Source organism: Falco rusticolus, chromosome 5 (assembly GCF_015220075.1).
Source record: "Falco rusticolus isolate bFalRus1 chromosome 5, bFalRus1.pri, whole genome shotgun sequence".
NCBI lineage: Eukaryota > Metazoa > Chordata > Aves > Falconiformes > Falconidae > Falco > Falco rusticolus.
The window spans coordinates 46,122,546-46,128,545 of record NC_051191.1 but is presented as its reverse complement, the minus strand read 5'-3'; positions in this window follow the sequence as shown (position 1 = coordinate 46,128,545).

The following is a 6,000-nucleotide window of genomic DNA, read 5'->3' as shown; positions in this document are numbered from 1 at the left end:
CTCTTCAAGGACCTCCTTGCAGGGACCTCATAGGGTAGGGGTCTGGAATGTAGGGGGGTCCAAGAGAGCTGGATAGTATTCAAGCTCAAGAAAGGGACCATCCCTGTGAGTAAGAAATCAAGCAAAGGGGGCAGGAGGCCTGCATGGATGACCAAGGAACTTTTGGCAAAAGTCAAAAAAAGAAGGAAGTTTACAGAATGTGGAAAAAGGAACAGACCATTTGGAAGGAATATAGAAATGTTAGAACATGAAGGGATGTGATGAGGAAGGCTAAGGTCTGTTTGGAATTAAATTTGGAAAGGAATGTCAAGAACAAGAAGGGCTTCTTCAAGCACGTCAGTAGGATAAGGATAACTAGGGAAAATGTGGGCCTGCTGCTGAATGACGTGGGTGCCCTGGTGACAAAGGATACTGAGAAGACAGAGTTACTGAATGCCTTCTTTGCTTCAGTCTTTACTTCCAAGGCCAGCCCTAAGGTATCCCAGACCCTGGAGGCAAAAGAGGAAGTCTGGAGAAAGGAAGAACCTCCTCCTTGGTTGAGGAGGATCAGGTTAGAGATCATTTAACCAAACTTGGCACCCACAAATCCATGGGCCTCAATGGGATGCACCCCTAAGTGCTGAGGGAGCTGGCAGGTGTAATTGCTAAACCCCTCTCCATCATCTTTGAAAAGCCGTGGAGAACAGGAGAGGTGCCTGAGGACTGGAGGAAAGCCAGTGTCGCTCCAGCATTCAAAAGGGACAAGAAGGAGGACTTGGGAAACTACAGGCCAGTCAGCCTCACCTCCATCCCTGGCAAGGTGATGGAACAGCTCATCCTGGAGGTCATCTCTAAGCATGTGGAGGAAAAGAAGGTTATCAGGAATAGTCAGCATGGATTCACCAAGGGGAAATCATGCCTGACCAACCTAATAGCTTTCTATGATGGAATGACTGGCCGGGTCGATGAGGGGAAAGCAGCGGATGTTGTCTCCTTGATCTCAGCAAGGCTTTTGGCACTGTCTCCCATAACATCCTCACAGGTAAGCTCAGGCAGCGTGGGTTGGGTGAGTGGACAGTGAGGTGGGCTGAGATCTGGCTGAATGGCAGAGCTCAGAGGGTTGTGAACAGCAGCGCAGAGTCCAGCTGGAGGTTTGTAGTTAGCGGTGCTCCCCAGGGGTCAGTACCGGGTCTGGTCTTCTTCAACTTACTCATCAATGAACTGGATGAAGGGTCGGAATGAACCCTCCGCAAGTTTTCTGATGGTATAAACCAGCAGAAGTGGCTGATACACCAGAAGGCTGCACTGCCATTCAGCAAGGCCTGGACAGGTTGGAGAGTTGGGGGGAGAGAAACCTAATGACGTTCCAAAAAGGCAAGTGTAGGGTCCTGCACCAAGGGAGGAATAACCCCATACCCCAAGTACAGGCCAGGGCCTGACCTGCTGGGAGGCAGCTCTGGGGAGAAGGACCTGGGTGTTCTGGTGGACACCAAGCTGACCATGAGCCAGCAGTGTGCCCTGGTGGCCAAGAAGACCAATGGTATTCTGGGGTGCATTAGGAGGAGTGTAGCCAGCAGGTCAAGGGAGGTTATCTTCCCCCTCTGCTCTGTTCTGGTGAGTTTGTGTCTGGACTGTTGTGCCCACTTCTGGGCTCCCCAGTTCTAGAGAGACAGGGAACTACTGGAGAGGGCCCTGTGAAGGGCTACATGATGATCAGGGGACTGGAGCACCCCTCTTACAAAGAAAGTCTGAGAGCTGGGCCTGTTTAGCCTGGAGGAGACTGACAGGGGACCTTATCAATACATCAATGTATACCAGTATCTTATGGGTGGGTGTCTAGAGCATGGGGCCAGGCTCTTTTCAGTGGTGCCCAGTGACAGGACAAGGGGCAACGGGCACAAACTGAAACACAGCAAGTTTCTTCTGAATACGAGGAAAAACTCTTCACTTTGAGGGTGTCAGAGCACTGGAACAGGCTGCCCAGAAAGACTGTGGAGATGCCCTCTCTGGAGACATTCAGAATCTGCCAGGATGCGATTCTGTGCAACCTGCTGTGGCAGGGGTTAGACTAGATGATCGCCAGAGGTCGTTTCCAACCCTGACCATTCTGTGTTTCTGTGATTCCATGACAAGTATGTGGGGATTTCATGGTGTCATAAGTCTTTTCATAGAGCTCGTTTTTTATTGTAAAATGCAAATTTCATGAAATGGAGGATTTTATGCATGACTAGGCAAGATTTGCCATTTAAATTTATTAATTTTATTAAAAAGACATTTCTCGGATCCAGGATGGAGCTTACAGTCCAACCCTGACCCTCTAAGTGCGTGGAAAAAGACACAATGGGTAAGACCAAAGATGCCCAAATCCAATAGTCTGTCTCCAGCAATGGCTAGTAGAAGAGCAAGGAAATGCTAAAGATAGCTCACACTCCCTGAGCTTCCAGTAGGCAGGTGGGTTCCTTCCACAGAGGTGATCTCTTTGTGTTTTAAAAGGCACACAGCCTGCTTGGTTCCGTCAGAGATTAGGATGGGTTCTTCCACATCCTAGTCAGTAATATTTGTATTCAGGCTTTACCTTTGTTTCAGGGAATATGGAGCAATGGAAGGAAGCCAGATCTCATGCACAGATCAATCTAGAACAGAGATGTGGGTGCAGGTCTCAGACACTTTCTCTCACATTTTTTCCCATTCCCTTGAGTCCCTCTCTTCTGATAGGTTTTGTTCTCATAGTTACAGTCTCAGCAAAAATTGAAACAAAATTGTAATATTTCATCTTAACTGAGGCAGTCATGGAGCACCATATTTAGTCTCTTCTTTTTTCCTTGAAGTAGAGAGGACAGCCATCACAACATGGCACCCTACGTCCTCTCCAGCTCATTCAAGCCTGAATTGACAGCCTGGGGAAGATGTTTCAAATTTACTATCAAATGTAGCATTTTTTCCTTAACCTGTGTGAGTTCAAGGGCCACATTTGAGGATCTAAAAGGGGTTGAGAGGGGTAGGGACCAGGGAAGGGACAGAGTACTCACGGATCCAGCATCCACAGCTTTTAAACTATTCAGTCAAAGAAAAATCCTGTCTTTCTCAGATCCTCATCCTCTACTTCCTCAGCACAAGTGGAAAACTTTGTCTGGACCTGCACATGCACATGTCTCTTGATTGGGAGGTAATATTTCAAACCATAGTTAATCCTTCTAGGATGACTTCTTTCATATCGGATGGGATCTGAGGTGATGCATTAAAATGAGGCGGATCCTGTCCTTTTCCCCTTGGTATCATATCTCCTGCCTACTGGCACCCCTGCTTTCTCAGGCCTGGGTAGGAGGGATATCTGCAAACTCTGGATACAGGAGGAGAAAAGCTCCCATTTCCCCGGTTTACATATTATTAAAATAGTTAGAAGGCAAATTAAAGCAGACTTGAAATAAGGGATAATGCACTGAAAATCGTGAAATAAATTTAGAAATAGAGACTATTACCACAGAGATGTCAATCACAGCAGGGTAAACTGCAGTATTTATTTACTAAAGACAAATCAGAATCATGCCCACTGTGCTGTCTGCCAATATGCTGTTTCAGAAAGGCACTATTTATAGCACAGTACTTTTACCACTAGTAGAAGTCCACAAATATTAGTATTTAAAATATAGAATACCTTTTCAGTCATCAATGGATAATCATGATTTGAAGTTTATACTCTCTGAGCTTTGTCATTATTCTTTGCTATATTTTTGGACTTCATTGTTGCTGAAATTAATTCTGTTTTGTGATTGCAGTGAACAAGTGAGAATGACAGGAGAATATATTTACTAATGAGTTCTTTTTAAACAACACTTTGAATCAATAAGTGCAGATGAAGCTGAACTTGCACAGAACATTAAGCTGTGACCAGACAAAGGTTTAAAAATAATATGACAATAATGTTAACATAATAATTTGTTCACTGATAAAATTCATTTTGCACTGGACAGTAGATAAGGTCTTCAGATACATCTAAATTAATTTTTCAATACAATGAGCACTTAAAATCTTGTGACTGACTTTTGGTGAGACATAAGGGCATATAGGATAAATTTATTTTGAAACTGGGACACAAACTCCTAAGTAAAACTTAAACTTTGATCTTTACCTGGATTCTGATATAGAATCCCTCAAAAAAATTTAGCAAGTTACTACATCGTGGAAGTTAGAAAAGACACCTGCAGTGAGATGCTAGTAAGTAGACATGTTAGGCAAGGGAAATGCCATTTCTTGATTCATGCTGAGCACCTAATTCCATCTAGTGTAATGTAGAGCCTGCCATGTGGTATTCATTAAACTAAAAGTACGTCATTAGTTAAATAAAATATCTTTAAAACATTCTGTATAATTGGTTCATTTCTAATGATCCACACAGCCTGCAGGAAAAATCCTAGGAAAGAAATGAGGAATATACTCCCTCAAGAAAAAAGTGAGTGCTCCGCTCCACGTCCTCAGCTGGTGTAAATCAGTCTTCTTCACTGACTTCACTGCTTGGGGATTTGTTGCATTATGTATTTGTCTTTGCTTGTGGTATAGCTGAAGTGAAAAGAAGGCAACTGTTTATCTCTAAGCTTCTTATCTTGTAAACAGTATGTGCTGGAGCTTGTGTGTGTGCACGCATAGATCCAAAGTTATCACCAAAATAATGAAACTGCCATTTAATCAGAGAAGATTTTTATGAAACTGTAACATCCCCCCACCCCCCTTACCCCAAAACCACTAAGTGGTTTTAAAGCCCCATGATAGAAGATCAATAGAAAGATCAATTGGAAGTTTTCAGCTCCCAGTGCCCAGCAGCCGCCGACTCCCCTGTGTGAATTGCCCTCCCTGTCTCCCTGGGACAGAGAGCTCCGGTGGGAGCGGTCAGAGCAACCTGGCTCAGCTCAGCCAGCAGCCTGGGGTAACCACGGCTGGCATTAATATGCCTTCACTAAAGGATAAAACTCTTCGGCAATTTCTTTGCCACCTGTGTATGACAATTTTTTTTTCCTATACAGGCTTCTACTCATTAGTGTCCTAGAAAGAAATAGCCTTTCTATGAAAATAAATCATTGAAACTCTAAGTGTGTACTGTTCCACCCTTGCATTTTCAGTGGTGAAAACTGGTTGTTACCTCTACAGCTGAACCCTTCAAAATCCTGAGCTTATTGAAAGGAGAGAGATCAATTTTGAAACTGTGCTGGGAAAAAAAAAAAAAGGCAAAAAAAAACCTGAGAGGAAAGTATTCAATGACAAGGTATCCAGCTGTGCAAAGATGTTTCGAGGGGAAAGCTGCTGCCTTTATTCTTGAATGGCATAATTCAGAGAGCTTTTAGAGCAATAAAATCACACCTTTGGCAATCACGGTGGATGATTTCTGCACAGAAGTGTTGCAGTGTAAAAGTCTGGGTTATGTACCTTGAGCTTGTTTTCCTGGTTCGCTTTGAGGTATCTGAGCTGTTGTTATGCATCGCTGTCCTGGTTCTCCAAACTTACCCGCAGAAGCCGTTCATTTCCAGAGAGCCAGCAGGTTCACCACCTGCCTGGAGGGCCAGGTACAATCTACTTCTGCACTTTGCAGACAATGGTACAAAAGAATTTTTAGTTTTCCAGACAGGTGGATTCCTAAATTCTCATCCAAAATTTCCCTGCAGTTTTTTGTTTAACCAAAGGTAACATATCAAAATGAAATTAAACGAAGCAATCTCTATTTTTTCCAGCCTCATTTAAAACTGTGTGGACCATAAGGTATGCGATCTGTCAGGTAACCTGCCTCTCAGAAGAGAATAAACTGTAGCTCCCACGAAGCACTGTGGCAGCTCAGGGAAAGATTAATGTTGAACTGTCCTGAGACAAGATATTTTAATTGTATTTAGCAAACTAAATTAGTTCTGCATGGATCAATCCAACATAAGCCAATCTGTTTCATTTTCATTTTGCACATTGGAAACTGAAACATGACAGAAAAATTTCACTTCTCCCAAATTTGCTTTCTATTAAAACAAAGTCTTACTCCCAAAT